The sequence below is a fragment of the Schistocerca cancellata genome, chromosome 8 (genome assembly GCF_023864275.1).
Source record: "Schistocerca cancellata isolate TAMUIC-IGC-003103 chromosome 8, iqSchCanc2.1, whole genome shotgun sequence".
NCBI lineage: Eukaryota > Metazoa > Arthropoda > Insecta > Orthoptera > Acrididae > Schistocerca > Schistocerca cancellata.
In genome coordinates, this window is record NC_064633.1 from 31,202,113 (window position 1) to 31,218,765 (window position 16,653).

Sequence of the window (16,653 nt, forward strand, 5' to 3'; positions counted from 1 at the left end):
TGATCCTTACCAGCAGTCTGCGGTTCAGAGGTTTTCTTCTTCTTTTTGACTAACGTGAAACAGAACTTTCTGTATAAGGTATTTCTCCAACTTGTCCACTGCAGGTCTTCTAAAATTTGAATACCAAGACATTGCTTATGCGAATGGGAGTAAATAGTAGAATACACGACAACCGGGCCCAATTTTATAAGGTGCACTCAAATGAAGTCATATTGCGGTACAGTCTTACTACATTACTCGTCATAGAAATTTACCCAACTGGGTTTTGAGAGAACAACGTCATCTTTCTGCTGACGACTTCTATTTAACTGCACTGAACACTTCCGTTCGCCTTTGTACCGGTCTTTCCCTATATCTGACTCCTATTTTTCTCAAAATTTTGAACATATTGCACTATTTTATATTGTATAAAGTTTTTTTTAGGGCGACATATCCAACAAAAGGTGTCTCGATTTTACGTAAGTCTTCCATTATCGAGTGTGACATCAGAACTGTTTCTCTGTTGCCTTTATATATATTCGCCGTATTAAATGCCTTCAATATAGTCGTTCATCTCGATCACCCTCCCACACAACGGTGGACGGCGTCGTTCACTGTCTGCTTATCATTCTCTGTCGAATTCTTGGAAGGACCCGCCTATAGCACGGATCATGTTTTCTCTTGTGTTGTAGCACGTGGCACGAAGAGGTTCCTTCATTTTGGCGAACAGGTCGTAATCGCACGGACTCACATCGGGTGAATACGGTGGATGTTGCAACGTCTCCCACCCCCGCGTACGTAAGATATCCTGCATGGGGTTCGGTGTGTGGCAGGAGCGCTAATGATGGGGATGCAGTGCCACAAGGAAATACTGTTTTGCGCTCGGACCACGTGCCACCCTCGAACTGGCCTCCCGGACTTTCAGATAGTGCCCAAACAAACAGATAGAGATTTTGGAAAAAAACGACATTTTGCCAATGGAGTGAGTGATTGATTTTTTTTTTAATTTTTTGTTTATTTATAGACGCAATCACATTCTTATGACATATTTATAACCAGTTTAGGCCATACAATGACCATCTTCAGATTGTAAAGGCAGCATGCAGTGAACACAGGTTTATGCGTTGCCAACGCATGAACCTGCATTGACAACGCATGAACCTGTGTTCAGTGTATGCCGCCTTTAGAATCTGAAGATGGTCATTGTATGGCCGAAACTGGTTATGACTGTGTCATAAGAATGCGATTGCGTCTATAAATAAACAAAAAAATTTTACTGATGTCAGATACTCAGTTCGCTGCCAAAGGTCGGTAGAGAATCAACCAAAACACCAATTTAGTTCGTGCTATGTGCTGTCGTCCAGTAGAAGATGCGTAAATGGTAATAAAAAGTAACACCAGAACTACAGAGTATATGAAAAGTAAATTTTTGTGCAGTTACACTGCAGATATCTGGTAGGTGAGATGATAAAGCGTCAGAGCGTCGTACGAAAGGTCCCGAGTTTGAAACTCACTAATGGCGACTTTTTTTTTAACAATTTACACGCGGACTTTTTCTATGGGAGAATATTTTTCTGACATGTAAAATGACGTTTCGAAGATTGTAGCATTGTTCTTTCGGCAGTCTCCTTTCGCTTCGTTAGTTGAAGGCAGCAAACCTACACAGTACATTCGTATAGACAGGTGTAGTGTTACCTGTTTATCTATACAAAGGTACGCTAGAGAAATGCTAGTTTCAACTAACGAAGCGAAAGCCGACTGCGAAAGGAACATTGCTACAAACTCCGAAATGTCCTTTTACATGTCAGAAAAATGTTCTTCCATATAACAATTTCACACGTAAACTGTTAAAAAAATTACCGTCAGTGGGTTGCGAACTTTGTTTTTCGAACTCAGGCCATTTAGGACAGCGATCTGACGCTCTACCAACTCACCTACCAGTGACCTTCACATTAATAACTCATAGATACGCTTTTCCCATATTCTGTTATTATGGTGTTACCTTTAATTACCGTTTACGCATCTTGTACTGGACGACAGCACACAGCACGAACTAAATTGGTGTTGTTGGGTTGATACTCTATCGACGCACAACGTTTGGTACCGTCTGCTCTCAGCTACAGACAGCGGAAATGCCACGTGACTGACATTCTTCACATTACGGCGGTGCTGGCAATGCTGATTATTCAACCCCTATATGCTTAAGTCAAACTGATCACCGTCTCACAAACCCTCGATGCCTTTCCCATCCTTCTGTATATTATTTATTTATTTATTTATTTATTGTTCCGTGGGACCAAATTAAGGAGAAGTCTCCATGGTCATGGAACGAGTCAATAGATGAAATTATAACACGATATTAGAAACAGATAAAATGAAATATAAAAAAAAACATATTCAGGTGACAAGTCGTAAGTTTAAATGAAGACAATCAACAATGTAACACTGGAATTTACTTAATTTTTTAGCTCTTCCAGGAGCTCCTCGACAGAATAGAAGGAGTGAGCCATGAGGAAACTCTTCAGTTTAGACTTAAAAGAGTTCGGGCTACTGCTAAGATTTTTTAGTTCTTGTGGTAGCTTATTGAAAATGGACGCAGCAGAATACTGCTCTCCTTTCTGCACAAGAGTCAAGGAAGTGCATTCTACATGCAGATTTGATTTGTGCCTAGTAGTAACTGAGTGAAAGCTGCTAACTCTTGGGAATAGGCTAATATTGCTAACAACAAACGACATTAAAGAAAATATATACTGTGAGGGCAATGTCAGAATTCCCAGATTTTTGAATAGGGGTCGACAAGAGGTTCTCGAACTTATACCACATATAGCTCGAACAGCCCGTTTTTGAGCCAAAAATACCCTTTTTTGAATCAGAAGAATTACCCCAAAAAATAATACCATACGACATAAGCGTATGAAAATATGCGAAGTAGACTACTTTTCGTGTTGAAGTGTCACTTATTTCAGATACTGTTCTAATTGTAAATAAAGCAGCATTTAGCTTCTGAACAAGATCCTGGACATGGGCTTTCCACAACAGCTTACTATCTATCCGAACGCCTAGGAATTTGAGCTGTTGCGTCTCGCTTATAATATGCCCATTCTGTCTGATCAAAATATCGGTTCTTGTTGAATTGTGAGTTAGAAACTGTAAAAACTGAGTCTTACTGTGATTTAGCATCAAATTATTTTCCACAAGCCACGAACTTATTTCATGAACTACATTATTTGATAATGTTTCAGTATTACACACAAGATCCTTCACTATCAAGCTGGTGTCATCAGCAAACAGAAATATTTTTGAATCACCTGTAATACTAGAAGGCATATCACTTATATAAATAAGAAACAGCAGTGGCCCCAGCACCGATCCTTGGGGAGCGCCCCACTTAACAGTGCCCTGTCTGGGTGCCTGTGCTTGTCTGGTTGCCTGTGCTTTTAAACTGGTTGTGCGATAGGTCTCTCACTTATCTGACCTCACTCTCTTCGGAATTTTGTGGATGGGATTTTTCTGAAAGTCTGATGGTATGTCTTCAACACACCAGCTGCAATAGTCGTTCGTTTGGCGCTTTAAGATTTAGTTTGGTATGGACACAGATTTCACTGGGTGCAGTTGACATATGTCCAATCGGCGGTACCTAGGTACGGACCCCCCCGTTTTGTGCTACCCTTTTCTTTTATTCTGAGTGCTGGACGGTCTAGAAAAGTATCGACAGCTGCGAATAAATACGTAGCTTACTGGAATTCCGGGGGGATTGACAGTGGAGAAGCGTTGAGCGCAGACCTGCCGCGGTCGAGACAGCGCAGAGTGCAACAGCAGAGGGCCCTTCGCGGAAAACGCGCGCCGTGCCCTGCGGCGACAAGAGAGCTGGCCGCCGGCCGCTGGCCGCAATTGCTAATGGATTATCAATACGAGGCGCGCGGCGGCGCCGGTAATTGGATGAAGTGCGGTGCAGGCGGCGGCGCCGGCGCCGGCGGCGGTGACTCTGCGGTTTCGCGGCCGCCGGGCGCACCGTCTGAGCGCCAGGTTGCAGCCGTCCAGCGCCGCGCACCGCGAGTTTTTCCCCTACGTGCAGTCACGCAGTCGGACTGCAGTCTGCAGCAGAATCGTGTTGCTGGTTAACACCGACTGAGAACAAGTGTATGCCTGAACCAGGTTCGCAACGTGTTTATATCTACATCTCTTCATCTATACTCCACGTGCCGCATGAAGCACTGTGGCGGAGGGTGCTTCGTGTACCACAGTGAATCTCCTGCTCCCCCCCCCCCCCCCCCTGTGTCCCAGTTGCGAAAGGTACGCTGCCATTTAGAAAAGATTGCTGTATGGTGTGGCAGGTGGCAGTTGACGCTAAATAACGAAAAGTGTGAGGTGATCCACATGACTTCCAAAAGAAATCCGTTGGAATTCGATTACTCGATAAATAGTACAATTCTCAAGGCTGTCAATTCAACTAAGTACCTGGGTGTTAAAATTAAGAACAACTTCAGTTGGAAAGACCACATAGATAATATTGTGGGGAAGGCGAGCCAAAGGTTGCGTTTCATTGGCAGGACACTTAGAAGATGCAACAAGTCCACTAAAGAGACAGCTTACACTACACTCGTTCGTCCTCTGTTAGAATATTGCTTCGCGGTGTGGGATCCTTACCAGGTGGGATTGACGGAGGACATCGAAAGGGTGCAAAAAAGGGCAACTCGTTTTGTATTATCACGTAATAGGGGAGAGAATGTGCCAGATATGATACGCGAGTTGGGACGGAAGTCGTTAAAGCAAAGACGTTTTTCGTCGCGGCGAGATCTATTTACGAAATTTCAGTCACCAACTTTCTCTTCCGAATGCGAAAATATTTTGTTCAGCCCAACCTACATAGGTAGGAATGATCATCAAAATAAAATAAGAGAAATCAGAGTTCGAACAGAAAGGTTTAGGTGTTTGTTTTTCCCGCGCGCTGTTCGGGAGTGGAATGGTAGAGAGATAGTATGATTGTGGTTCGATGAACCCTCTGCCAAGCTCTTAAATGTGAATTGCAGAGTAATCATGTAGATGTAGATGAGGAAGAACGGAAGCTTTCCTGACTCGGCAGGAAACTCTCTAACCTTACCGTCATAGACCTTATGCGATCTACAGGGTGTTTCAGAATCACACCGACAAGCTTGGAAGGGATGTTGAATGTGCCTTGAGGAACAAAATGAGGATGGAAACCCGTGTCCGGGAATGCCATCCAACGGCGCAACAGAGCGTCGAAGTTTTAAGCGCCGGTGACTTTGTATGTAGGTATTCAAAGGGTGATTCCGTGATGATGATCCGAACTTTCAGGGATGACAAACGAGGATAAACGCATCAACTTTGAGGTAAGAGACCCTGGCCCGGAAACGAAAATGTGAAAAGCTATAAACTAAAATCGTGCTGACACTGTAGGATAGGCAACATTCAGAGGTGATAGTGTGGACCAAAACAAGATAAAAATGTTGAATGAACATGGTCTCTAAAACGCATACCTTAAGAGCTATAGGCACTTGTTCCGTAGAGAAGATGTGTATAAGACTATCGAAGATGAACAAGTGCTCATAGCTCCTCACGTATGCACTTTGGAGCTCTTGTATACGAGACATTTTTTTCTTGTTTCGGCTATACTACCACCTCTGAAACTTGCCTACCCTACGATCTTAGCAACAACAGTAGCGGTATATGTATTCCACTGTCAGACGCATCATAACGACGTCAATTTTTCGACTGATTCGTTTGTGTACCAGAGTCCCTTACCTCAAACTGATGCATTTATCCTTCTCCATGAGCCCTGAAAGTTCATAACATCAGAATCACCTTGTACAAATTCATACATCTACAGGCGCCAGCGCCTATAACGTCGAAGCTCTGTAGTGTGATTGGATGACGTTTACGAATACGGATTCCTGTTCTCATTTCGTTCGTCAAACACCTTCCACATCCCTTCGAAGTTTGACAGTGTTATTTTGAAACACTCTGTATATGAAAGAGAAAATCAGTATCTTATGGGGAACCATTTTCCTGCGTAGGCAGTCTTTTTATTTTTTGTTTAACGTTTCTTAATAACCACTCTGTTTCATTATTAGTGAATAGCTGATTTCGTCCCCATAGACATTATCACGCTATATCTCAGTGAAACAAAAACTGCAATGAATAGAGCATGATATATTCCGTAATGTGTGTGGAGGAAGTTAACAAACGACGGCGCCCCTAAATCCGAATGTAAAATGTAAAAAATGCTGCCGTTGTACAGGTTTTGTCACTGTGCCAGCATACAATAGTGTAACTATTTAAAATGAAACTGCACGTGGCGTCTTCAGCGTGTTAAAATCAAATGGAGTGCGTGTCAAAGAACTTAACAGTTAATATCTTGTATCACCGCCAGTCATTCCCTTTCCTCGGAAATGTTGCGAGGGCAAGACGTCTGTATGCCTCCGTACGAACCCTGATGTCTCGTGTCCTGACTTTGCAGTTCTTAGGCGAGATGTACGTTGTTGGCTGCAGCATCGTACTGCAGTCAGGCCCAAATGTCGGTTCCGTACAGTTTCGCAACAGTCTTTCCCGAAATGAACGTCTTCTCAATCTGAATTGAGTCCACGCAGCGGTTCCGTAATACTCCTGAGTTGATCGAACCTACCGGAAACAAACCTAATAGTACACGTCTTAATTATCCGATTTATTCGTTTAATAATACCTGGTAGGCATTCCGAAAATTCCGAAAGTACTCAAGAGTGGACCACATAAGTGTTCTGTACTTGGTCCGCTTTATAGCTGAAGTACACTGTCCCATAATCCTCCCAATAAACCGAAGTCTACCGCTCGCCTTCCCTAAAGCCAACTCTACGTGCTCTTTCCGTTTCGTGTCGCTTTGCAACATTACGCCTCCGTAACGTGACTGTGTAAAGCAGCACACCACTGATTCTGTACTCAAACTTTACAGGATTGTTTTTCCTACTCATCTGAATAAACTTAGGTTTTTCCACATTCAGAGCGAGTATCATTCAGCACATCGCAGAGAAATTGTATCCGTCTTGTGTCCTCATACAGTCACATAAAAACACCTTCCCGTCCACCACAGCGTCATTACCAAATAGTCACTGCTCACCCTGTCCTCTTACAATTCCCTGACGCACTCCTGACGACACCCTTGTCTTCCGTGACTACTCACTGTGCAGAACACCATACTGGATTTTGTTACTTAAGAAAGGTGGCAGGGGTAAAATACAGGGCGCGAAAGGCTGTTTACAATTTGTACAGAAACTATACGGCAGTTATAAGAATCGAGGGACATGAAAGGGGAGCAGTGGTTGGGAAGGGAGTAAGATAGGGTTGTAGCCTCTCGCCGATGCTATTCAAACTGTATATTGAGCAAGCAGTAAAGGAAACAAAAGAAAAGTTCGGAGTAGGTATTAAAATCCATGGAGAAGAAATAAAAACTTTGAGGTTTGCCGATGACATTGTAATTCTGTCAGAGACAGAAAAGGACTTGGAAGAGCAGTTGAACGGAATGGACAGTGTCTTGAAAGGAGGGTATAAGATGAACATGAACAAAAGCAAAACGAGGATAATGGAATGTAGTCGAATTAAGTCGGGTGATGCTGAGGGAATTAGATTAAGAAATGAACACTTAAAGTAGTAAAGTAGTTTTGCTATTTGGGGAGCAAAATAACTGATGATGTTCGAAGTAGAGAAGATATAAAATGTAGACTGGCAATGGCAAGGAAAGCGTTTCTGAAGAAGAGAAATCTGTTAACATCGAGTATTGATTTAAGTGTCAGGAAGTCGTTTCTGAAAGTATTTGTATGGAGTGTAGCCATGTATGGAAGTGAAACATGGACGATAAATAGTTTGGACAAGAAGAGAATAGAAGCTTCAGAAATGTGGTGCTACAGAAGAATGCAGAAGATTAGATGGGTAGATCACATTACTAATGACAAGGTATTGAATAGAGTTGGGAAGAAGAGGAGTTTGTGGCACAACTTGACTAGAAGAAGGGATCGGTTGGTAGGACATGTTCTGAGGCATTAAGGGATCACCAATTTAGTACTGGAGGGCAATGTGGAGGGTAAAAATTGTAGAGGGAGACCAAGAGATGAATATACTAAGCAGATACAGAAGGATGTAAGCTGCAGTAAGTGCTGGGAGATGAAGAAGCTTGCACAGGATAGGGTAGCATGGAGAGCTGCATCAAACCAGTCTCAGGACTGAAGACCACAACAACAACAACAAGAAGTATTCGAGCCGCTAACATATCTGAGGACCTAATCCTCATCCGAGCTTCGTTAACATCCTGCCGTGTGGCACTGTGTCAAACGCTTCCCGGAAATACAGGGATATGGACTCTGGTTTTTGCGCTTCATCCACGGTTCGCAGAAAATTGTGCGAGAAACGAACAAGTTGAGTTTGGCACGAGCGATGTTTGCTAAATCCATGTTGATGTAGATTTAACCGACGTGTCAGGTTGCTGAAGGGAGCCAGCGATCGGCCATCGTCACAGTGTGAAGCGAGATGCCGATAAGCACTCAGTGTCGTGTTCTCGGTCATCTCGAACGCCAAGTCCAGGTACGATCCCTCGTCCACTCGATCGTTCGCCTCGCGTTCGTGGCTGGAGTTTTTGTGGTTGTCTCAGGTACTGTCGGGATGGCCACTTTCAGTGGAAGGGTGTCCCGGACTACAACAACAGGATGCGAACAGGCCGTGAGCAGGCATCGACACGGAGCAGCAAAGGAGGCGCGCGCGGGGAAAAAACTCCGGGGCCAGCGGGCGGTCCGGCGGAGGTAAAAAGCCCGCGGGCAGGGGGAGGGGGCGCGCCCCGTGTTTACTGCAGCCCTCTCCTCTCCTCTGGGCCGTCATTAAAAACGCCGGCGGCCCGCAACCCTTCGGGCCGGGCTGGAGAAATATTGGAGGCGAATCGGCCGGACAGGCGTAGCGGCTGGGGAATCCCCGACTCTTGTGTCGGGTCGACGTCCGCGCCCTGAAGATGCGGCGGTCGCCGGAACGCCACGCTCACAGACGCACACTCTGCCGTCCCGTCCCATACAAAAGTGACAAGTGGCTTTCGCCCTCTCTCGCTTTCCCTTCAGGCTACAGTTTTTTTTGTGTTTGCTCGCGTCTTTTGTGCAGTGCTCGGCGTGACTGCGTTCTTCGAAAGGGAATCCTAGTCTCGTCTTGTCTTTCCCTTTCCGGGAAGGACCAGCTCCGCGGAGTAGCTCCGCACATTGCGCTGTTGTGTTCCGTGGTGGAGGCCATAAATCCTCGTCGCTGACAAAGAGACCAAAAACAGAATAACGCTTTACCGTAGCACGGAGGTATTACGCTGGCATCCACTTTGCTTTGGTGCGAGAGAGACTATTTGAACAGATATTAAAACAATGTCAGAACCATGTACGTTCGTCCTCTCCGAGCTACGGCACGGTGCTTGGAAAAGGATGCATTAATTCCGAATGTTAATTCCCCTTCCCATTTTCACTCCGCTACATTTGTGGCTGGTGCACCAGGGGGAACGATTGCTACCACATGCTAATGGCGAGCTATTCACTAATTTACTGCCTTAATGAAAAATTCTCATTTGTATTTTTACTAATAACGATAACGATCACTTATCATAAAAACTGGTAACGACGAAGTATTAGAAGCAATGAAAGCAGGGTTACACGAGATGGCAGGTGCACGGAATGTATCAGAAGTGCATTGGCATGGGCAAAGAAGGCGTTCTTCAATTAAAGGCTCTGCTGCTTCCAGAAAGGAGGAGGAAATTTCCTACACTGTACATCTGGTATACAGCATTGTATGGAAGCAGAATGTGGATCGTCGGTATTTCATAGAATTGTGCTCAATTCCAAGTTCAGATGTAGTGGCATCGAAGAATGGCAATAATTAATGCACGGATAAAACACGAAGTGAAGAAATACTAAACAGATTATTTGAGGAAAGAAGTCTATGGCAGACCCCTACCAAAAGATGTCACAAAATAGTGAGAACACCTGCTACAGTTCCCGGAAATACTTAACCTGGAACTGGAAGCACCAGTAGAGGGACAAACATAGTGCAGATGGCACAATAGTGCAATATGCAAACCAGATTACGGGTGCTCATGGGCGTGATAGTTACGTAGAGACAAAATGTTCAGCAAAACATAACAACAGATAGGACAGCGTCATATGCATTTAATCAATACATTTCTATAGAGATTAGGAGAGTCACTAAACAATGACACAAATTGCTTTCTTTGGAAAAGAATGTCGCCTCATAACGGAAGAAATAATGAATTGCGTGATTCAAAATTTGGAATCGCAGTGACACACATTATCCCACTGTCACTGTGACTTGAAACATAAGGCTTTGACATTGTTAACTTCAAATACTGATACTATTAACTCATTTGTAAAGTAATCATACATTCGATGCTGTTATTTATATTCGATTGTTTAAACTTTTGCAGGTTGCGGGTGGATCTCTGATTTTATTCTAAACCCATTTGCGGCCAAAACTGCTTATTTCGTTGCAGACTACCCAAAATTGTGATTGTACCAAAAGCATCCTAATAAACATTTATCATCCATTTCGATATTTAAATTTAACGTATGTGACGAGCTTTAGTCTCCAACTCATCCATGCAAACGAATAACAAGTTCCGTTAATCGTCTCATAGCAGCAGCTGAATCACGGATGGTGTAGCCGGCCGCGGTGGCCGTGCGGTTCTAGGCGCTCCAGTTCGGAGCCGCGCTGCTGCTGCGGTCGCAGGATCGAATCCTGCCTCGGGCATGGGTGTGTGTGTTGTCCTTAGGTTAGTTAGGTTTAAGTAGATCTAAGTTCTAGGGGACTGATGACCACAGCAGTTGAGTCCCATAGTGCTCAGAGCCATTTGAACCGTTTGAACGGATGGTGTAACCACAATCTATCGCTGGAAGAGAAAGTAATATTATCGTATCAAAAGTATCGGAACACTCCTGTGTAATCTGGGATTAACACTAGATGTCACGGTGGGCAGATCCACGAGTATAGGTGGCGGCCTGGATTGCTGCGTCAGTGGAGAAGCAGTAAAAGCAGACAGGGTTAGTCAGCATAGTTTAGTGTCTTCCAATGTGGAATAATAGCTGGATAATATCTGTGTAACAGATCCATCAGGATAATTTGAAGCATGAGCGGAAAAACGGGCTAACTCTCAACTGTAAAACCTTAAAGATCAGTGCTGCCATCTGTTGCTGGGTACGGGAACAATCAAAATTGACATTGGTCTCTCTCCTAAACATCCTAATGTGCCAGTCTCCAAATCAAAGTTAAACTATAGGTCTTCCTATAACTAGCTGGGATAGTCATTTCAAAGGCGGCAGGAAGGCAACGGCACAGTGCTTCCACCGGGCGGTGTGGCCGAGCGGTTCTAGGCGCTTTAATCTGGAACCGCGCGACCGCTACGGTCGCAGATTCGAATCCTGCCTCAGGCATGGATGTGTGTGATGTCCTTAGGTTAGTTAGGTTTAAGTAGTTCTAAGTTCTAGGGACTGATGACCTGAGATCTTAAGTTCCATAGTGCTCAGAGCGATATGAACCGTTTTGAACACTGCTTCCAACAGTACGATAGCACTGTGGTGTGCAACTCAAAAGCTGGAACTCTTGTTTCCTAAATACGCGTGGAACGTAAAATGGAAGTAAAAGGTGAAAAGACAGTATGGTTCCTACACCGTGTTGACACTGGTAAATTTGAAGCCATCTTCCGGTATACAGGGTGTTACAAAAAGGTACGGCCAAACTTTCAGGAAACATTCCTCACACACAAATAAAGAAAAGATGGTGGACATGTGTCTGGAAACGCTTACTTTCCATGTTAGAGCTCATTTTAGTTTCGTCAGTATGTACTGATCGAATTGTAAATTTGCACAATCAACGTGTGTGGGCTGACGAGAATCTGCACGCAATTGTGCAATCACGTCATCAACACAGATTTTCTGTGGACGTTTGGGCAGGCATTGTTGATGATGTCTTGATCGGGCCCCACCTACGCTCAGTGGAGCACGTTATCATGATTTCATACGGGATACTCTACCTGTGCTGCTAGAACATGTGCCTTTTCAAGTACGACACAACATGTGGTTCATGCACGATGGAGCTCCTGCACATTTCAGTCGAAGTGTTCGTACGCTTCTCAACAACAGATTCGGTGACCGATGGATTGGTAGAGGCGGACCAATTCCATGGCCACCACGCTCTCCTGACCACAACCCTCTTGACTTTTATTTATGGGGGCATTTGAAAGCTCTTGTGTACGCAACCCCGGTACCAAATGTAGAGACTCTTCGTGCTCGTATTGTGGACGGCTGTGATGGCTAAATGGTTCAAATGGCTCTGAGCACTCTGAGACTCAACATCTTAGGTCATAAGTCCCCTAGAACTTAGAACTACTTAAACCTAACTAACCTAAGGACATCACACACACCCATGCCCGAGGCAGGATTTGAACCTGCGACCGTAGCAGTCCCGCGGTTCCGGACTGCAGGGCCAGAACCGCACGACCACCGCGGCCGGCCGACGGCTGTGATACAATACGACATTCTCCAGGGCTGCATCAGCGCATCAGGGATTCCATGCGACTGAGGGTGGACGCATGTATCCTCGCTAACGGAGGACATTTTGAACATTTCCTGTAAGAAAGTGTGAAGTCACGCTAGTACGTTCTGTTGCTGTGTGTTTCCATTCCATGATTAATGTGATTTGAAGAGAAGTAATAAAATGAGCTCTAACACGGAATGTAAGCGTTTCCGGACACATGTCCACATAACATATTTTCTTTCTTTGTGTGTGAGGAATGTTTCCTGAAAGGTTGGCCGTACCTTTTTGTAACACCCTGTATACACGGCGAATCAATTGAAGTTCAGCAAGTAGTCTATAACAAGGGGCCGCAGAAGACGCGATGGGCTAAAAAGTGAGTGTCGTATCCAGTGGGTCATGCAGCAGGCAATGCAGTTCACGCTGAAGAACCTGCGAGTTCACCAAAGAGCACAGGGCATGAGGGCAAGCGGTTTTTCGCAGCAAATGCTGCGCCCCCGAATTCCCTGCGGGTCGCAGGCCACCACGTGTCAGGGACTCGAAAACCGCGATATGGCCAGCGCCGGCCGGCCAATCAATACGCAATTCCGTAACCACGTTACGGCATTGTGATGGAGAGCAAAAGCCTTCGACCAAAAATGATTGAACCGAGCGCATTTGGATAATCTAATATGGCCTTTCGACGTTATTAAATTGCCTTTTATTTAAATCGCGGTGCTGCGAGTCCCCAGGCGCTGCGACACGTACAGTCGTGTGCGCAAAGCGAAAAAAAAGGCGGTGTGGGGGTGGGGGACTTTAAGCAGTCAGCGGTCACGTCATCGCATCCCGTGTGGCCGGGTAACACTGTGCGTTGTGTTATTACGCCGAGCTGCCCGGAGTGCTTATTGAGGCCAGTCGTTGAGTGTGAAGTAAAAAAATAAACTGAGATAGGTCTAGATAGAAATCGCCTCCAAACAGATGACTGTTGTGAGGAAGACGATATATGCATATAAATATTGAGTTCAATTTTTGAAACGCTGCACCCAGTCAGCAGGAAACAGAAATGGATTGCGGTTAACTAAAGATACGCCTATAAAAGATGGAAAACAGACGTTCGATAAGCAATTTCCGGAGAAGTTTTTTCTATCAGTGGCATGGCTATCTAGAAAATGTTGAAGAAAAATTTAACAGAAATTACCGCATGTGCCAATGTTCATGTGGGCATCGTTTTGTGTGTGTAATCCCGAACCATAACGTTTCAGTACTTTGTGGTTGTTAATGAATTTCCTGCTTTCACACCTAACATACACTGTCTTTACTAAACAACTCTTTGCACAACCACTGAAAGTAACCGTCAATGCGTGTACGGACCTACATCTATTGTACTCTAGCGATGAACAGAAGAGGCATCTTACGATCGAGACAGTGTTTCAAATGTATTTTAAAGAGCAGACATCTAATTGGACAAGGGATAAGGGCATTCATCAGGATTGTATCATTCTCGTCAGCATCGTTTTGTGCGTGTGATATTTCCTTGTTTTTCTTCGCACGCAAGTATACCATCTGACGTGAGCGACGAAGAGTTTACGTCAAAATCGGCCTCCCGATACTGAATTGTACCTCCTGTAATGTCATGAAATTCCATCGGCTGTTTGGGATTGTTTATATATGAAAAAAGCCACTAAATGTACATGGCAGTTTGCGTGGTGCAAAACATTTATATTGACATGCGTGACAAAAGTTTCTGAAAATTTTCCAAGCATATGAAAAATCTCTGTGTATAAGCACTTTTTCGTCACGTCAGACAATACTTTGTAATGTATACTTGAAATTCGATGTTTTGGATATCGAGTTCAGCTAATGAGCACATTCAGCTGAATTCGTTCACAGCACGCCGTATGCCATTCTGAATTTTGTAGATGACCTCCGTTTCTTCTCCTCATTATCACGGGAATATTTCCTTCAGTTTCATTACTAATAAGTGGGAAGTGGTCACGACTTAACTAACGGAATAACCAGATGAGTCGCACGTTAACAACAAGTGCAGACGTATGCGGAATTTGAGTTATGCTACACGTGCCCATGAACGGAACGTCCAAAGACATTTTACAGACATGAAATCACAGCGGTACAATTACATAGGGACAAGCCACCGATCACTGCACATAAACTGTTGGTGCTTCTCGCTTCCCTAGTTCTGCCTCCTTCACTTCTTACTAATACTCTGCCTGGACCCTTCTTTGTCTTACCGCATCGCGATTCTCGTAATAGCAGTTTCTAGTTGGATAGCCTCGATACCTCTAAATGGCACTATTCTCCATCCGCTTTATGGCCTTCTACTGCCCTTAGGTGACACGTAGCAAAGAAAATGTTAAACACTTTTCTAACCGCCCTATTAATAAAAGGTACTATCTGAAACGCTGGAAGATGGTGGTGGATGATATTCGAGTATAAAACTGAATTTTCAAGAGGAAGGGAAGTTAAAGATTTAGGAACGGGGTAAACTGAATTTCCGATAACAGTGATTTCTGTTAAAGTTAATTTCGGTTAGTGATATTTTTAGCTGTGATTTGCCACAGTTTAAAATCACATTTCACTAATTCACAACCTGCATTCCTGCGCAGTTCACCACCGTTAAAATGTTCCTGCAGCTATTTATCACCATAGCTGTTATACTGTGATGAGTTACAGCTAACCACTCACTGTCATTGACAAATATATCTACCAACTGGTATATCTGGCCCGGTGAACTGTGTCACTGCAAAGGAGGTGATATGTTGTCCCTGTAAATGTGATCACTTATCAGCACTAAGATTAGTATTTTAGGTAATTCAAATGCCAAAAAGTTAGGTGAAATGATATTGTTGATATTTTCAGCTATTATTCCTCAGTTGCTACATGTTAAACAAACGCTACGTTTACTGTTAAGACACTCCTACAGTCGAGTCAACGGTAGGAAATGTCTGACACTGGCAGCGGTTTTGACAGGTTTGTACTGCGAAGCGGAGACGACTGTAGGCGAAAGAAAAAAGGTCATCTATAGAGTTATAAAGAGGCGTTGCCATAGAGACATTTAGAGAATCGCCTTGTAGATACGCGAAAGAGATGCGCCCAGCGTACAGAAATTCATCTCACACCGAGACTACTGCATAATGTCAAAGGTTCCTTCACTAATACGTGCAAATGATTTTTTTCGATATTACGCTACAAGCATGTTTCATTATTTATTTTCGTTTCTAATAGAATGTAGGCAAAAAGAATACACGGGCAGCGCTGCGTTTGTCAGCTAGTAACATTATAACTGTCGAAGTTCAAAAAATGGGTCTGAGCACTATAGGACTCAACATCTGAGATCATCAGTCCCCTAGAACCTAGAACTACTTAAACCTAACTGCCGGTATAGGACTCAACATCTGAGGTCATCAGTCCCCTAGAACCTAGAACTACTTAAACCTAACTGCCGGCCGGTGTGGCCGGGCGGTTCTAGGGGCTTCAGTCTGGAACCGCGTGACCGCTACGGTCGCAGGTTCGAATCCTGCCTCGGGCATGGATGTGTGTGATGTTCTTAGTTTAGTTAGGTTTAAGTAGTTCTAAGATTCTAGGGAACTGATGACCACAGATGTTAAGTTACATAGTGCTCAGAGCCATTTCAACAATTTTTTAAACCTAACTAACCTACGGACATCATCTATGCCCGAGGCAGGATTCTAACCTACGACCGTAGCAGTCACGCGGTTCCGGACTGAAGTGCCTAGAACCGCACGGCCACCGCGGCCGGCTAACTGTCGAAGTAACATGTGGCTCCCATGGTAGAACGAATGCTATAAGCCACACATCAAGTGCTCAGTTTGCGACTGAAATCACAGCCACAAACTGATGGCGTGGTATCGTGAAAACTGTGACTTCTTGATCACTTGTATTTTGTAGCGGTTACGTGATTTCTGGCCCACCTCTATGGAGAATGGAATGTCCTGGAAGTGCGCAACTCTGGTTCAGCGACCGATCCTGAAAGAAGAATGACATCGACAATAACATAAGGAACCGGAATTTATTTAAAAAAAAAAAAAAGAAGCGATTAGCTGGGAGTACCGTTAGGGGATTTCCCTCTTTCTCTCTCTCTCTCTCTCTCTCTCTCTCTCCTCTGGT

General features: G+C 44.3%; 1 protein-coding gene across 1 annotated transcript in view; it reads left to right on the top strand.

Moving 5' to 3' along the window:
• The window catches only part of LOC126094662 (steroid receptor seven-up, isoforms B/C), a 527,180-nt gene that overhangs the window by 104,064 nt on the left and 406,463 nt on the right, over positions 1 to 16,653 (top strand). The window lies entirely within an intron of this gene.